Raw genomic sequence first — 19,822 nt, 5'->3', positions numbered from 1 at the left:
ATGCTTTTACTCTGAGTGTTAAACCGTTTTGCAACGATACTTTTAATTATTTACACATTTTGATTTATATTCAATTTAAACATAAAATATGCTCAGAAAATATAACTAGTGACATCGCTTGTGTTTAACTATTTATTTCACAACCTCCACTCCAATACTTTTTCTTACTCTGTAGTTGCTTAAATTAATGTTTGTTATTGCTTCCTAATGTTATCGGGATAGTCAGAAAACAAACAACTTTCATTACAAAATGTTTTGAATTGAAAAAAAAACCAAAGCATTGCCAAACCCACTGAGGTTTTGCTAATGAACGTTCAAGATAAATGTGCAAAAAATAAAAATGCAGTTTAAACATTAGCTCCTTCTGTCTGTCGGCTTGCCTTTGACGTGATCCCCGTGTAGATTTCCTTTTCTCGTCTCTCTTTATTTTACCTCCGGCTACAGCTTCAGGTAACAGTTATCCAGGTATGTGGGGAAAAGGCAGAGGTTCGAGAATTTACACTAATTTGATAAAGTTGGAAAAAACGAAACTCCCACAAAATTTAACTTTGCATTACTTTTTCTCCAGTGACAAAACCCCCCACATTTTTTGTGTGTAAAATCTTGTGCAAAAACACTCTTGTGGGAAACTTTGACCCTAGGCAAAGTTGAGTGAAAGCTGCAAACTTCGCAGCTTCACCATTGTATGAAAATTGCCAACTTTGCTAAATGTGGGCAGGCAAAAGAAATTGCGCAATCTCACCCAAAACGCTATTGTCTGGCTGGATGGAGTCCAGAGTGCTGAAGGAAGCTGCTAAGGCGCTACAGTAAGCAAGGGGAAAGGGAGGGCGGGAGAAAAAGAGCGGGAAAGAGGGAAACGTTGGAGATGGCTGAAGAGTGATAGTGAAGAAATCATGACCAATGAGAGTTAGAAATCGTGGTGTGGTATTTTAGCATTTAGTAATTATTTATGAACCCAAGATAGAATTTAGGGTTTCTGAGATGTAATCAGGATTTTAAAAAACATTTCCATTAAGAACAAAATAGAACCAAGTACCATGCAAAGTCTATGCATCCTTTAAGATAACAGGGACATTGTTCCATTAAACAGGCTCATTTAATAACTGTGATGCAGACAGATTAACTTTAACTCCCAGTTGCCAGAGCCCCCAATTCAGGTCATTGGTACCACTCTGGAGGGTGGGTTCTCACATGATATTTTTTGCAAAGTATGGATGCCTAGAGATGGAAAACATGTGATAGCAAGTCATGTGATATCATGGGATTAACAACCATAGCCGAAAAAAATAATGGTTTAGATATGTTTGATAAATAACATACAAATTCATCATAATCTGAGGAAAAATAAATCTAATTCCATCCGATTGGTTAAATTCAATATTATTTAAAATATTCATGATTATTAATTGTAATAATACTAATATAGCCCTTAAAATTGTAACAATAAAACTTCATTGTATTCTTAATATATTGATATAGATTATATGCATAATTTTCACTTACAGGTTCAAATAATAATAGTTGTTACATCTTATATAGGCAATGTTTATCATGAGTGAACATAAACACAGTTTAATCGTTCACATTTGTCATCATCATCTTAATAGGTGTCATCATTCTCTGCATCGGTTTGATTTTCACAGACGGAAAATCTGTGCAGGCCAGTGCACTTGAGGTCATTTAGACAGCAGAAACATGTTGGTAGTTTGCAGCTTCTAACGCAGTTGCACTCTTGTAGATCTAACACAGTCTGAGGTGATGGCTGCCCCTCCATCCAGTCCACTACCAGTTGCTCTGCTACCTCGTGCTTTCCAACTTTCACCCTATCCCAATTATACTAGGTGTCTGTGCATCATTCAGAAGACATCTCTTGCTTATATAGGCTTGATAGTTTGCTCGTTCGGCATGTTTCTTCCGACAGTCCCTGTAAGGTGGAAGTTGACGGCTGTCTATCTCACCCTTCTTTCTGCAGAATCGGTGCTATCACAAATCATTTATGTGATGAGCCGATGATTTTGGTGCATACAGCAAGCATGAGAATTGCTCCAATTTGTCCATAAGTTCTTCTGAGAGATCCCATTAGTCTCTGAACTGCGAAGATGTTTCCTGTGTATGTGTGTTAGCAGACAGGATTTTTAATGCACTTACTTTTCCTTTTCCCACAAATGCGCTTACTGTGTCACATCCGGTAAATGTTGAAGCTATTTCTGCATGTGCATTTTAGTACCACATTTCAGAAACAATTTATCCATGATTCTGTCATGGAATCCCATACACATAATAAACACATCGATGTCATCTGTGCTTATCATTACTGCCTCATAACCCTCATTAGCAGTGTGTGCAGCCTGCACCACATAGCAACAAACTACCATCTGCTTCTTTGTGTGTACTGTTGAGATCGTGCACTTCGTGGCTCCCTTCAGATGTGATTTTCTACCATTTATCTTCATAGCTCGCGAACAGTGTTTTTTTCTCAAGTTTAAAAAATACTCTGGTTTCCTCCATTCATTAACAGGAAACGCGATGAGAGTTGTTCCTTACGTAGGTTACAAATTACCTAGATTCTCTAACAATCTGGGTAGGCGAGATGCTCTGTAACTGGTGCACTAGGTCTTCCCCTCAGATTGCCCTTTTGCTGTTCTTAAAATACGTCTTACTGTACGCTCCTATTTCTTTCCCGCAAAGTCATGGACAAGACAGAGATAGCCACATCACCAAAGTTTGATTCCTCTACTTTTACTCTCTGAATAAGAACCATAGCCTCAATCAGCGTGACTGAATTGCCATGTATTTCCTCAGCAGAGGTAATGTTTTTTTCTGCAGGTATGTTGCTAAAACAGCATTGTTTGTCTTTCGCAACAGACCTTCTGGAGTTGCTAAAGCCCATAGTAGAGGTCCTAGGGGATGAGAGAGTACCTCCTCCATTTGAAGGTTCCGATTCTGCGCTGTGACAATGATTTGAACAAATTGTGCTCTGTCTGATTTCGTGGTGATTGTCCTGCCATTGCTGTTCACTGCCTTCTTCCTGGACATGTTACTGAAGGTTTTTAGTTTGTTCATTTTCATTGGGTCATGAAACTTCCTAAAAGGTGGATTATTCTCTAGTCACTCAAGTTTGAAGTCTGTATAACACTGTTCACCTATTTAATGTGCCTTCATTATGTTGGATACTAGGTCTTGAGATACCTTTTTGCAGTGGAGAGACTAATGAGATCATGTGGCGCAACAATGGTTTGGTTTATCGAGCTTTGAACCAGACTAACAGCTCTTCTTAGAGTATCTTTGTCTTTTTTAATTCAGTACATGTGGAAAATTAGTGCGTTTTGGTGAACATTATCTGCGCCATCTTGCCTCTTCCCCTGATGCCACACTTTTGTCGTGCGCCCGCCATTTTAAGATGTCCCGATCAGAACAAACCCTTTTGCATGCCGCTGGCCCCTGACATAGCCCTTTGCCTTCACTAAGCCTGCACGCTGACCACCCCCTGCTTGCACCTGCCTTGAGTCATAAACCCCTCTTCGGCGCTGCTCTGCCCCCGGCCCTCATCCTGTTCCCAGCGCGACACCTCCCTGCTTTCCTTTCATGATCTCCGGCCCTTAGATGCAAACCCCCTTTTTCCCCGTGAGCACGTTTCGTCCTCCCCGTTCCCAAGCCGACACCCAGCTCTGCCGATACCATCCTTGCCCCTCCCCGTACAATAGAAAGCTTCCCCCATCAAAGAATCCCCGGGTTGATCAAAGCCCCCCCACCCCATGAGATCCGATCAGACTCCCCACATTCCGTGAATCGGCGGATTATCCAGCTGCGCGATGCTCATCACCTGTTGTGACTAGGGTGGGGACTTTAACTGTAAATGTGTGTGGGAACGGGCCCAAAGGGGAGTTCCGAGAATGTCTTTTCCGCACATCAAAGCTTTAAACATGTATGTGTAATCTGCAATAAAGTCATAAATGTGGATATAAGAGGCCAGGCCTCAGAAATACAGTTAGAGCACCTCAGAACGATACCTTCTGTCCGTTTCGTTGTGTTCTCCTCCGGAGAGAATAAAAAAAACCTTGTTTCCTGCTTTCCAGTCTCCAGCGCCTGCCTCTTCATTGATTTAAATAACTAGAGGGTCACAGAGGCAATACCGCCGGGCAAATATCGATTGTCCCCGACCCGATTGAAACTGTTTTTACAATTGGCGCCCAACGTGGGGCCCATCAGCGACTCGTGGATCCAGTGGGAGAGGTCCCGACGACAGAGTGAACGACTGCAACGATCGGGAGAGCTCTTGCCCAATAGACCCTCGTCTGGCAGCCGATCATCCGAACTTCACTAGTTCCGAACAGACCTCTCTCGAGTGATCTACGGTCCTGACTGGGAACCATCAGGAGTGCCGCGAGGATAACGAAGAAGAGAGGACGATCGGGCGCTGGATTCGGAAGTCAGGAAACTGTCCATGCGGTCCGGGTAAGGTCGTGTTACCACGACAAATTGCGAAAAAATTGCTTGATTGTTAAATACTAGTATTGCTCTTTTTGTTTAATTGGAGATTCACTGTCTGCAAACGGAGAAACAACAGGCTCTCTCTTTGCAAGCAGTGGAGGATAGGTAGGGCAGACAACCGTGCTTATTTTTCTCCCCCACTCAATAGTCACCTGAAACTGAGCTGTTGTTCACAAACTATTGTTTCCTGGAGATTCCCTGTCTGCAAACAGGGAAGAGACCACCCTTTTTGCAGATAGTGAAAAAGGTAGGTAACGCAAATCTTTGCGGACCTACTCACTCTCCCCATTGCTATTTGTCGGTCTTTTGTTATCTTGATCCATGAGGGATTCACTGTCTGCAAACGGAGAAACAAAGGTCTCTCTCTTTGCAAGCAGTGGAGGATAGGTAGGGTAGCAGCCGTGCTTATTTTTTTCTCCCTCACCCTATAATTGCTTGAAACTGAACTGTTGTTCGCAAAATTATTGTTTCCTGGAGATTCCCTGTCTGCAAACAGGGAAGAGACCACCCTTTTTGCAGATAGTGAAAAAGGTAGGTAACGCAGATCTTTGCGGACCTACTCATTCTCCCCATTGTTATTTTGTTGGTCTTTTGGTTTTTTTTGGTTCCATGAGGTATTCACTGCCTGCAAACAACGTAGAATAGAAATATTCTGTCTAGTCTTTGCACCTAGTGATAAGATAGGCAGTGCTGACTTTTTAGTCCCTCGTTACGAGCCGTCATGTCTGTCTTCTCCCCATTGATAAATAGCCTGTTTAGCCCGGACCGGGTGTTAGAGGTGGACCATATGGCTCCACTAGAAGGCACCCCTAATAAGGACATGTTCATAAACTATGGGTTAGTCACCATAGCTTATAATAAATTATGGCACAGGTATACCGAAGATAGCCAAGACAAACAGTGGCCACTGGCAGGATCCTTTGACCTTGATAAAATAGAAACGTTAGAAATAGCCCTTCGAAATAATAAGACGACGCCAATTATGCTCGACAGTCTCGGTATGTGGCGCAGAGAGGCTACGAAACGACAGAGAAAAGACGAGGATAAACCAAGTAGGGAAATATACCGACAGGACAACCCCAGGACACCGCTACCCACAACTTATCCCCCGACACTATACAAAGGACGACCAGACTTAGGGTCAGACCAATGCGCTTTTTGTAGGTATGTCGGACACTGGAAAGCCCAATGCCCGACTCTACTGAGCGTGAGTAAAGGCAAAGGGCCGACAAGAACGACAGACCGACAGTACGAGAAAAGGCGCGAGACAGAGGAGAACTCGACTTACATAGACAGACCAGACAGAACCACCACGTTTGATTATGCCCGATGGCACAGATTTCGCCAGGAAAATCTCAGCGGCATGATCAAGTTCTCCTAGGTCGGGCAATGTCAAGACTGGAACCCAGCCTCGTTTAAAATTCACAGACGGAAAGAGATAATTATGACCAATAACTGTTTTTATATTTGTCTTGGGTCTTTGTATGTCGTACTTGTACTGTCCCCCGTCTGAGTTCGTGTGTATGTAATGTACAAATCTGCGTCACCCCTCTACACGTGTTTCCGTGTTACTCGACCCCTGTTAGCAGAAACTTAGCATAAAAGCAACCTGGAAAGGAAGAAATGATAAAACAAAATCCGTAGACCATTAATAAACTTGAACTTTTAATTTAACACAACAAACAAGGAATAATAACGATAAACTGTAGAAAATGAAAGTCAAACAGAACATTCACCCCCCCCCCCATTCTGGAACCTTCCAAAGTAGGGCAGGGTTACGGCTACGCCCAACCAACGGCAACCCATATAAGGCGAGCCCCGCCGCCAACTCTTGGTCAGGAAATCTTAACGTATGGGGGAGCCGGAGGAGAGGCAGGAGCCCGCAGCCTGGGCATTTGCAGGTAGTCCCGCCACATGTCTCCTTGGCCGGCCGCAACGGGCCTGGAAAGACTAAGGTAGTCCCGCCACATGTCAAAAGGAGAACGAGGCACCTCTTCCTTTTCTCTTCCGTCACAGCCGTAGCAGTCCTGGACGGCGGGATGTCCTGCACGTACCTCCACAACAATCTGTCCAAGTTGGGCTGGGAGGGAGAGGCGACGCGGACGAGCCTCTCCCACCTCCACCGGTAGGAGGTTTCCCAGCCCCCGGCCCGGCGCCGAACACCCCCAGTCAGGCGATGGTGCCCATACTTCCACAGCACCGGACACACCATGGTGGCACCCCAGTACTTGCGCAGCACCGAACACACAATGGTGGCACCCCAGTATTTGCGCAGCACCGAACATACAATGGTGGCACTTGGGGAACACCGGATGTGGAGAGGCCTTCATGCGGGGCGATGAAAAGGAGCGGCATGGAGTGCACCGGGAGAAGGAGACGATGTGAACGAGTCTCCCTTGCCCCCCCCCCAGGTGAGGGCATCACAGCTGCACCCCAGCTGAACGTCCCGCTCTCACAAAACAGGGACCTCTTCCTTTCACTCCGAAGGGTCTCTTCCATTCTTGCAAACTCAACGAGAGTGGCCCCTGTAGGGCCTCAAAATGGCGTCTGGATCCGCTGGAAGGCGGGCCCCGGCCACTAGAGTAACTCTGGCCAGCCATACAACTCGAACATTTGTCCCATGGAGCACGAGCCCCCATCTCCGACAGCATCTTCGCAGCCTTGAAGATCATACAAAGGTCCCCGGCGGAGCCTTCGGCCTTTGCAGGTTTCCGGTAAGGGACGGCTGCTTCGATCGCCAACGAAACAAACATGACATTGCCACACCTTCTGTTAGCGTGAATTCTAGAACTGCCGAAAAGGACTCTGGTCCAAACTGCCAGTAATGGAAACATTTCCCCCTGATGCTGCTTCCGGACTGTGCCGGCCCCGCCCAAAATGGCGCTGGTATCAATCGGAACTTACGAACACCTCGTGGTGTTCCTTCGCACTAATATAAACTTGATGTTCTGAGATTTTTGTGATCCTTTGTACACTTGGCTAGAAAAGACAAGGAGAGCTCACTCGACGAACAGTATGAAAAGATCCCCGTTAAAAATGTTGATTACGAATATACAATGTATTATATTTTTATAACAAATGTAAACCTCATTTACGATGCATACGTACGGTATGCATATAGGAAATCTGATTACAACTGTTATGATTATGTTTCTAAATTATGAAAATATATGCCCCCAAACCCCCAGCCAATTAATAGACGTTTTAGTCTCTTCCGATGTTCTTACTGTTGCAAACGACACCCCCCACTGTACGCACTTTAGCCATTGCCACAACCGACCAAATACGACCACACCCTCCTAATCCATATGCTGAAATGAATTTGCAAAATAAAGTCTTTGAAACTATGAACGGGTATTGCATGCTTTATTTTAAAACAATATGGGATGGGTAGGAAAGTTCTTTTTCTGTGCACCCTACTCTGCTCTCTCTTTAAGGTTAAAGGAAGATGGTTGCCCAGCCCTGGAGGACGGATCGGATCGACAACACGACACTCCGTCTTAAAAGTACGCGACTGACTCATGAACTCTCGCGTAGAGGAAGACCGTGACTTCCAAGGATGGGTAAAACGAATGGTGTAAATGAGGGAATGTAAAAGGAGGGTGAAATGAAATAATGTAAATATTGTAAAGTACAACGTTCCGAAGTAGCAGGGACCCAAGAACCGAAGAACTTTAGAACGCCACGGCGTTGAAAGAGGTTTAAGGATCCCGATAGTGAGATATATCCTTTGACTAGATACCTCGCACTAGGCCCCTCTGGTTTCCTTTTTATGTTTCCCCGCACACGCCCTACATGAACACACTACCCCCCCGACTCCGAAAACCATATCCCCGGGGACCCTGCCCCAAGGAGGAAAGACGAGTAAGAGGTAAGTAAAAGACTTATGAATCCATGTATTTGAATGCGCGCGAATGCTGTCTCCCCCACCCCCCCCTCTTTTCCTCCCTCTGCAGGTTACGTCAGAAATTACAGCCGAGGTGTGGCGAAGATCTGAGACCTTGCCATGTCTAAATACACGAAACGGACTAGCGCCGCAGGGTGGTGCCCAAGCACGCCTGCAAACTACTCACGTATCGAACAAGCCCGAAAAATTAGCACAACCTGATAAAAAGTGACCACCCTTAAACCGGACCGGAAGAATGAACCCATGTCACGTATGATGCGAAACTGTGAGGGAATGTGTGTGTGTGTGTGACTGAGGCGTTGACCCAACTGATCAAAGGACCGAGAATGCGAGAAAGTGCGACAAAATGGTACCTCCTTTTTCTTCTTTCCTTTTCTCAAAGCACGTCCCCTCTACCCTGTCTAATGCTCAAACTGCATGATTACAAGATTCTAACGCGGACTCGTGAATACCCTTTACTGTGTAATGCACTAAATAGCCTTTCTTGAATGCACTGCCGCCCTCTCTGTTGCACGTGTACTATTTAGCCTGCCGTTGCACTCTTTCTCTCTCTCTCTCTCTCTCTCTCTCTCTCTCTCTCCTCTCTCTCTCTCTCTCTCTCTCTCTCTCTCTCTCTCTCTCTCTCTCTCGCTCTCTCTCTCTATTTTTGCACTACCACTCCCCCGAGTGGTTAGCCCCGAAATTGGCAGATTGCCACCCCTAGCACACCACCTAATTGGCTTCAAATACCGTCAGTATTTGCACAAACGTTTGTCTTTAAATACAATCACCCTGAGGCCACGTCATTACCTCTCCTTTTCCGCTAGAAGTCAATGAACCCAGGTTGGGCCGTAAGGGAAAGGACAGGTAAGACGACAGAGGTTCCCTAATCTGGCCCGAAATAAGGGAACTACATGTCAACGGCTCCTATAGTATAAAACAAGGACCTCAGAATACGCGACCCTCCCCTCCCCGAATCGTCGCAATACCCAACCCAGAAGAACGATCACCCCCGTTACCTCCCCTGTCTATGTCCCTGGTTGTTTCCCATAAAACCCCTGTCCTTCCTAGTTAAGTAACCGGGCTGTAAAAGGTTACGTAGGACCCAGAATGATGTTTTACAAGGTTAACAGACTAGACCAAGGTAAAGAAATCGTCAAAATGAACCCCGCAGTAGTTGAAAAACAGGATGCACCGATAGAAAGGAAATGTTTAGCCATGTTCGTCTCTCAGCAAAATACCTGTGTAGTACCATGTTGACGACTCACTGTACCCTTTTGTAAATGTGAAACTCTAGAGAACGGCATATCTTTGCCAGATTTGTCTCCCGAAGGTGGGATACCATCAGATGAACTGTCATGCCTGTAATAAATGATTATGAAGGAAAGTCATAGTAAATCCAGCAGGTCCGCCACCGGTCATTCATATGCCCGTTGTGAACGTTAAAAATAACGGACATTTTCATTCTTTGCCTGGAGCTGGGAGAGAAATAGACTTTTTTGATTATCTTCATCCGCAAATTTTTCTAAAAGACTGTCTTTTCAAACTTGTTTAAGGGTACGGCCGTTGGAGGAGAGAAGGACCGGATGTGGGAGCACGAGGCCTGACTGCAGACTAAGGGACACCTGCGACATTAGCCAAGGCGAGACTACGACTGAAAAGAGCTGCAGGACGAGGCACTGTTTTCGACGGCATGAAAAGAAAGGGTCGACCTGATGCCCCTGCTCGACGTCCAGTGCCTGTCGACAAGTCCCCGCTCTCTGAATTCCGTCACACGCCCGCCTATTTGAAGTCTCTCGTTCCCCTGGTTTGTTCCTAATTTGGCCTTGCTCCATCCCCCTTTTTTCCCTCTGACCTACCCTATGGACTGTTTTGAACGCTCTTCTCCCATCGGAACTTTCTGACAATCACCTCAAAGGACACAGGGCGAAAAGGACCTTTCCGACCAGAAACGCGAGGAAAGGGTCGTGCCCTGCAACGCAGAACTTAGAACAGAGCTGGACTTGTAGCTCCACCGCCGGTGCTCAACAGCGCCAACGAAAGACCACAAAGAACAATGAGAACTCGTAAAACTTCGAACATTTGACATCCTCAATCACCGTTTTTGCCTCATTTCTCTCCCAGCCGCCATTGTATTGATCCTGCTCCAAACCGAATCTGAAATATGTATTAACCTGCCAGTTCACGTTATGATATGTACTTGCTGCTCGCCGTTTTTTGTATTTCATTCCTATGACTTTCCTGCTGAACAAATTTATCAAAGTTTATCAAATAGGTGCACCTCCTAAAACTAGAAACCTCAAAATGTATTGTTTACAAACTCTTTTTCTAGGGTTCCTACCGGTTTCTTTCTCATGCCCACCACAATAGACCAGAGTAGAAAATGAACCAGCAAGATGTCTTGAATATGTTAAAGGAGGGACTGTGGAAAATTAGTGCGTTTTGGTGAACATTATCTGCGCCATCTTGCCTCTTCCCCTGATGCCACACTTTTGTCGTGCGCCCGCCATTTTAAGATGTCCCGATCAGAACAAACCCTTTTGCATGCCGCTGGCCCCTGACATAGCCCTTTGCCTTCACTAAGCCTGCACGCTGACCACCCCCTGCTTGCACCTGCCTTGAGTCATAAACCCCTCTTCGGCGCTGCTCTGCCCCCGGCCCTCATCCTGTTCCCAGCGCGACACCTCCCTGCTTTCCTTTCATGATCTCCGGCCCTTAGATGCAAACCCCCTTTTTCCCCGTGAGCCCGTTTCGTCCTCCCCGTTCCCAAGCCGACACCCAGCTCTGCCGATACCATCCTTGCCCCTCCCCATACAATAGAAAGCTTCCCCCATCAAAGAATCCCCGGGTTGATCAAAGCCCCCCCACCCCATGAGATCCGATCAGACTCCCCACATTCCGTGAATCGGCGGATTATCCAGCTGCGCGATGCTCATCACCTGTTGTGACTAGGGTGGGGACTTTAACTGTAAATGTGTGTGGGAACGGGCCCAAAGGGGAGTTCCGAGAATGTCTTTTCCGCACATCAAAGCTTTAAACATGTATGTGTAATCTGCAATAAAGTCATAAATGTGGATATAAGAGGCCAGGCCTCAGAAATACAGTTAGAGCACCTCAGAACGATACCTTCTGTCCGTTTCGTTGTGTTCTCCTCCGGAGAGAATAAAAAAAACCTTGTTTCCTGCTTTCCAGTCTCCAGCGCCTGCCTCTTCATTGATTTAAATAACTAGAGGGTCACAGAGGCAATACCGCCGGGCAAATATCGATTGTCCCCGACCCGATTGAAACTGTTTTTACATACATATGTAGCTCTGCATGAATAAGACCTGATCGGTTGTTATGAACCACTTCCCTTATCTGACACAAAAAGGAACTTCTGAGTTCAGCTGTCATATATCTTTTCACAGCACCTGCCTTAAAGCTGAACCTTGTCGTACCACCCAGAGTCTGTGTCTCTTTGTTGACTGTTACCTCTATCACTTGATCGACCGCAATTCGTCCAAACGAATTAACATCTCACAGTTGAACTGAAAAGCATCTGTTGATGAAGTTGTGGGGTATCTCTGGATGTGTCACTGCCTAATGTCATTTTGGCATAGTATACAGGAAGATATCTAGTGTAGTTTATCCTGTCTTGCGCAAAACACAATGTGATCATAGAGTGTATGGGGGTAAGATGTTAATGCCAATTTCCTTCTCGATCAGCATGCAGCAGAGCTGGCAAGATATTTTCAACAATATCCATATTCACCATCCAAAATGCAGAGAGATCTCCATTGTCATGATGAAGATGTTCGAGGAATGCATCCCAAAACTGTGTTACTTTCACATAGGCAGCATTCTGCAGGAGGTTGTCGAATCTCTGCTGGCATACGTCTTTAGCGAAGTAATTAACATCCTTCAATGAAGGAGTAGATTACCTGAATGTTCTGTTCGCAATTCTCCTTCACCCAGGGGATAATATTTAACCAACCCAGTCTCAACATAGCTTCATACACTTTTGTTACCGAACTGCACAATGGTGCAGATGGCCTTTTAGTATAGTCATTCACCACCAGCTCTGAGATAAGATATTAATAAAAACATTTACACATTTTACTTGGCATACTTAATATAATCCTAGTTACTATTATAATTATTTTAAATGTATATAATCCAATTTACCTTAATTGTAAATTTTAAAAATACAATTCACAATAATAAAAATTATGAAATAGATTCCATTTATGTCAAGGTATTTTGAGAGTGGAGTGGTAACACACAAAAGCCAAAGAGTTATGACTTGCTATCACATATTTTCCGTCTCTAGGAGTCCATACTTTGCTAATGAATCACATTAGAACTCAACCCCCAAGTGGTACCAGTAACATGGTTGGCTCAAGGCCTACAGTGACAAAGGGAACTTTCCAAGTGAATTATTTAGAGGTGGCAACTCAACAATACATTGATTGCATTGTCTGAATTATTTATGCTAATGTCCTACTGCCAAGTGTTTGTGTGAATAATACGGCTTCTGTGATCAGAGTATATTCTTTTCATTAACATCCTCAATTGTTACTTTACTCCTCAGGTTAATTAACATTCTATTCTTGCAAAAATACATTCTTCTCCATTATCATCATCCACTATATTTAGTTATATTATCAACATCTTATTCTTGAAAATGGTATACACAGATAATACGTGTGCCAATGCTGTGCTTTGCTTGCCCTATCCGTCAACCAGAAGATGTTTTGCAAGACCTCAGAACTTCATTGTGCCCAAAAACTTCCTTTAAAAAATAATAGTAACACAAACAGAAAAATCTTAGGGCCTGATTTACACTTAGGCGGGACAGCTAACCCCATCACCAACATGGCGGATATCTTGTCCACTATCCCGTCCACTGTATTACAAGTGACATAGGATATGAATGTACTTGTAATGCAGTGGACAGGATATGCTGTCATCTGACCACTGAACACTAAATCAGGGCCTTAATCATTAGCATATCTAAAAAGAAACAATAAATAAGGCTAAAAAGGCCTAACAGATGTTACAACACATGTCACACTTAGCCATTTAACATTGCTGCCTTGTAGACACTCTAACTCAGTGCTGAGACTCTATATTAGTGAGCCTGTGGGTAGGGTTAACAGGGGACAGTCACATGTGTTCTGAATCCCAGAGCAAATGCGATACGAGTCTCAGCAACATGTGGTTGTTTTGCCGAAATTACACACTTTGGAAACATGAATATTGAAATTTTACAGCCATGATATACCTGCAACCACAGTCTAGCAGAATAAATGACCTCCCTTGAACAACTCATTGTACAGCATGTCCATTACAAATTGTTCCACATCCTTTCAGAAAGTAACTACAACAGACAAAAAGCATAACATAGGACATTACACACAGTCATTAAAACAGATTCTATGCTCAGGAAATTGCATCATAAAAATCGTGTCCCTCCTGGTACCACCACACTAGCATAAATGTACCATTATCCAAGCTAGCTGTCCACACTGGATAAATATACATCATCAAAAAGTAGCTGAGTAACACACTAGCTAAGACTCCTGACTTGTTAGCCTTAGGGTGGTGGTATCTTAAACGTTTTGCTTTCACTCCTCCTATTCTTACTGAATAAATTTTTGTTGGCTTTACCACTTCTTATCAGTTCTAAAGTGCTTGCGCTCACTCCATAAAACATAGAAAAATTGGTTTGCACCTAATTGGCCTATTTAATTTACTGATAACTCCCTTATAAAGTGGTATACCATTCCCAGAGCCTGTACTAGCTGGCCTGTAGAACTTATTGTGTCACTCACTTAAGTAGCTCTATAAAACATGTCCATGCCATTGATAGCTAGAAAAGGTTACTTCTGGCAAGCCCTCTGGGGCCTTTTTTTGAGGTGAGTGATTACCGTCTAAGTGCTACATCACTGAGCTGGCACTTTACTTCCCAAACCCAAACCTGACAATCGATCACTTTTATCAACAGGCTGTTACCCCCCTCCTAGTCCTGATGAAGACCCGCACTGACCTTCCAACAGTGCAGTTCCAGGGTTGAAATGTCGACATTACAATACTTGGACCAGCCATAGGACCCTGTGAAAAAACTCATTCACTTAGTCCGCAGAATTACCTAAAAATCTTGTATCTCTGGTCAACTCCCTCTCCTCCTCCTGTTCCCCCAATCACCTTTGTATATATTACACCTTCACGATATCACTGAGCACTATGTCACATTCTTCACATATTATATGTCACTATGTGCCCTTAACAGCCTTGCAAATGTTGAAACAAACATATTTATAAATGATGCAATTTATAAAAATTCTTGAAATATCCTGTATGGTTTGGATGTGGGTTTCTTTGGATTAAGCCTGGTTTATTGTGACTAATTTATGTGAGAATTCTTAAAGTAATAGTATGCCCCCGACAGAACCAACTGTATAATCTCCATTACTGCCCAGGTTCTGAGGGCTACTGGGTTACCCCATTGTAATGAAACTGAACTTTTGATTGAAGGCAGATAGGAAAGTCACGTTGAATGTTTGAGGAAATGTAAATTAAAATTCTCTTAAATGGTAACATCAGATTTTAAGTTACAATTGTGAAAATGCTACTTTTAGGAAGTTGTCATTTTCTCGACCTAACCATTTGGTGCCTGCGGTCTGTTTTTCTACCACAGGACTAGGTTTAGTTGGCCTTTGCGTATTTCTTCCAGACAACATCAGAATAGAGGGTCTGGGTGTTGGCAGGTAGGCCATCTCTGACTTGGTTGGGGGAGGGGCTGTTACCTACCACACATGCACTTCCAAGACACTGGCTCTACTCACACACAAAGGACTTTACACTAGTCTATTTTGTCCCCAGAAAGACTGGACTCAGGGCAGGGAAATGCCAGATACCTTGGTAGGGGAAATCTCCAGAAGCTTCTCCCACTTCAAAGTGGGTACCAGGTATACATATTGGACTCTAAGACACACTCTTCAGATCACTTCTGGACCTGTAAAATACTCAGAAGAAGGATTGCTCTGTTGCCCTGCTGTTCTTCTCCAAGAAGGACTGCCCAGCTGTTCTGCTGCCTTGCTGCTCTGCTACTAGAAGAATTGATCTATTTCCTCGCTGCCTGAGTAAGAAGGAGTGGACCTGCACCTTGAACTCAGGAGCCCCAGAGTGATTAGTTGGCTGGCCTCCTGATCAGAGCCTCAGGAACAGAAAAGGCTCTAACCATCTTGACCCCTGCACATGGACTCTGTCTGCTGTGAGCCCTGACCACACCCAAGTGGTGCCCCCACAATACTGATGCCTTTGAAGCAGGATTAAAAGTGCTCAGCCAGCCCAACTGTGAATTTCGTGTGACCTAACGCATCGCAATTCAACCCGACACAGGGCCTCGCATCACAACCCTAGCAGCCTCATGAGAACCGATGTAGCATGATGCAACTCGATGTAGACATCACTTTGCTGCTCTCTTTTGGAACTGGTACAGAATAACACAACCCAACGCAGGACCCGACATCATCCCTCAGAACTGTCACTGCGTGGCTCAACACCCTGCAACAAGGACATAAGGGACAATTCTCAGTGGGTCAAACCTGGTCCCTGTATCCACCCTGTGCTTCATTGAGGCCCACAAGAACTTGTGACATAGTCCCAGTCCAGTGTGACCAGATTACCACAGTTGGCGCTTTGGGCTTTTAGGTACTATTTTTACCTAAACCTTTAACATTGCATATCTCTGTTTCTATTATTTATTTTTTGTAAACTGGTATCGTTAATTTATTAAAATGTACTATGTAATACTACATTCATGTAGGATTTTTCTTGTATTGCATTTTCACTTCATTAGTGCTTGTGTGCTGCATCAATCCTTTGCACATTGCCTCTAAGTTAGGCCTGACTGCTGTTGTGCCGAGCTATTTTAAGGTTAAGCACTGGTTAATTTAGTGACTTTAGTGGTTCACTCTGACGGGGTTTGTAGCTGTTGACTGAGATCAACTCATACCTTCCTCAACAACAACCCAGTTTCTCACAGCTCACTTCTCACTTACAGATGATCTGTTAAGAAGACAAGGTTGCATTGTATTCATATAGACCACATTGCCACACAATGAGAAAGTAACAATAATAAACGATATGAATCTGTTATTAAAACACTTTGTAGTTTTATCAATGTATATGTCAGCACTGCCAGCCTAAAGGTTTTTTCCAATCTGTATTACTGTGCTGACCCTGACATGGATTGCCAGTATCCACTTTTGAGAGTCATACATTATCACCCATTTTGTGAGAATGAGACAGATCAGTAGTAGGTCTCTTGACTTTACTGGGTTGACCTGGATCAGAGAAATTCCCTGAAGGATACACTTCAATTGGCCCTGCTTTATTTTCTGTGTTCCATGATAATACTCTTAGAGTATGGTGTTACCTTCTTAAGAACTATCCACTGTAACCTGTTCAGGGAAAAGTGGAGCTGTGAGTGGTTTGAATTATAGAAGGAGAGTTTGGTTCTTGTGTGCTTTGTGCACAATGCTTGTAATGTGACATATATATTCTGTTCGGGTCTATTCATTTGTGATGAAACTCTATTAGCAGCCAAGATGGCATTTTGCCATCCAATGGACGGATCACTGACATAATATCGATTACACTAATATAGAATTACACAAATATCGAAGATAAAATATCGAGTACAAAAATATCGAATTCCTATCTACAAACAGGTAAGTACAAAAATATCGAATCAAAAATATAGTTAAAAAAAATATAGTTAGTCAAAATATCATTTTTTTTTAACTGTCTTAAAAATAATTTACAATGAATTAAATATTAAAAATAATTGACTAAAATATACTTAAAAATACTGAAATAACCTTAAAATTATTAAATAATTAATTTAAATTATAAAAAACATACAATTTTATTTTTCAAAACATATATATATATATATACATATATATATATTAACATAATATTAATAAATAAATATACAATATTTTTACCGTAGGATAGCGGGAGGGTAAAATTTACTATTACCACTCCAGTGAGTGCAACAGTAGGGAAAACGTTGGATAGCGTAGGGGTAAAAATTACTATTCCCACTCCAGAGAGTTCAACAGTAGGGAAAGCGTTGGATAGCGTAGGGGTAAAAATTACTATTCCCACTCCAGAGAGTGCAACAGTAGGGAAAGCTTTGGATAGCGTAGGGGTAAAAATTATTATTCCCACTCCAGAGAGTGCAACAGTAGGGATAGCGATGGATAGCGTAGGGGTAAAATATACTATTCCCACTCTAGTGAATGCAACAGTAGGGAAAGTAAATACTTCATATATTATTTTAAAAAAAATACTTATTAATACCAATAACAAATTAATTAAAAGTAATTACAAATTTAATATAATATAATAATTAATCGATTAAAAATACAAATAAAAATTAATTATTATAATTCATTACCTATTAATGCAAATTAATTACCAATTAATAAATGAGCAATTATAAATTAATTAACAATTCATTCAAAATAAATACTAATAAATACATTAAAATATTTAATTAATGACAATTAAATTACTTCCCACCCTATTCCCCTATAAACCCGCAACCCGCTGCGGGAAATAAATGTATAAAATTAACATAATTATTAATTAATCAATTAATAAAAATGCAATACTAATTAAAATGTATTTAATTACCAATTACAAAGTAATTAACAATTACTTCAAGATAAATAAATTAAAATATTTAATTAATTATATTTCAATTACTTCCCACCCTATTCCCCTATAAACCCACAACCCGCTACAGAAAATAAATTAATAAAATGTACATAATTATCAATTAATTAATTAAGTAAAATTAATTGCCAAGTAAAATTTAATTAATTACCAAATAAAAATGTATTCAAACTCTATTTAAAATAAATACCAATAAATACATTTAAATATTTGATTAATTTTAATTAAATTACTTCCCATCCTATTCCCCTATAAACCCACAACCCGCTACAGAATTAAATTACGCAAAAATTAAATAACATAAAATTCAATACTTAAAATAAATTATAAAATAAATATACACTTTTCACACATATACTAACATACAAAACATTTTAAAAAATGTGATATTAGAAATTCGATATATTTAATACCTATATTATATACTTTGATATTTTAACTTTCTATATTTATGAAATTCGATATTAAATTACTTACCTTAAATTCGATATTTTTGTTGACTATATTCTGTCCATTCGATATTTTGTTCATTTTATATTTTGACTTTGATATTAGTGCTATTCTATATTTTTGATTCGATATTTTGTCTGTATACCCCCAATGGACCATACCAGTGTTTTTAATATACCATGAGATATGGTTCTACACAACAAATCAATTGCATGTTGAACTGTGAGTATCCCTGATGCTTGTAGCATATCAAGAGGCATATGAGAAGATGTTCATGTTAATGGCTCTCGTGTAGGAAATGGAACATACAGAAATACAAAAGACATTGTTGAAATTTCTGAAGGATAGTGGCATGGCAGGCCACATGGGGGTTGAGTGTATCCATAACTTCCTCCATTCACTTGCATCCAGATGGTTGTGATATGTCATGATTCATCCCATTTCCGAAAAAAGTATTTAGACAGAATATTGGAAACAAAAATATTGTGGACCAAAATATCATGCACAGATATCAAGGACACACATATTGTAAAGGCAAGTTTCTATGTGCAATCAAAATTTTAATGTATTTACCTCCAGATCTATGTCTATTGATGATTTATTTATCTTCAAGGAATGTAGCTGTGGAGTTAAGAATAGTACATCTATACATACCTATTTGCACTAACCTTCTTGATATTTTGGCCCTCAATATTTTTGACACAATATTATGTCCACACAATATTTCTGTTTCTCATATTTAGTCAGTGTTCCACCGAAAATTGTCATAATAGGAGCTACATTTATTTTCGCCTGATGCTCAAAGAAATCTAAATATTTTTTAAACCAATTATATCGGTGCATCACCTTTCAGCAAGGTGGCAACAGATGCAAGGCCTTTTTGGCAATGCACCAAATGGGTCCACTGTTTTTTCGGCCAACTCTTCAGTTGTACATGCCTAATAGGCCACTCTGCTCTGCTTATAGAAGGAAGGTGGTAGTTCCCAAGATTCCCAGAACCAGATGGGCAGCACTCTTTCTATTATGCTGTGGCCAAAGTGTGGAACACTTTACCTCTGCATATCACGAGATCCAAAATGTTTTCTATTTTTTGAAAACATCTGACAACCTGACGTTTTGCATCCTACTCCCTTGTTAGTGCAGGCTGCTATCTTTCTTCCTCATTTGATGCTTATGTTTTAGGTGGCTTTAGCACCTTGACACCTTCAGGTATAGTCACTCTATATAAATGTTCTTTTCATTTAATTTCAAATACTTGTGAAA

The sequence above is a fragment of the Lissotriton helveticus genome, chromosome 6 (assembly GCF_964261635.1).
Source record: "Lissotriton helveticus chromosome 6, aLisHel1.1, whole genome shotgun sequence".
Lineage (NCBI taxonomy): Eukaryota > Metazoa > Chordata > Amphibia > Caudata > Salamandridae > Lissotriton > Lissotriton helveticus.
The sequence above is the reverse complement of the archived record's forward strand: the minus strand, read 5'-3'. Positions refer to the sequence as shown.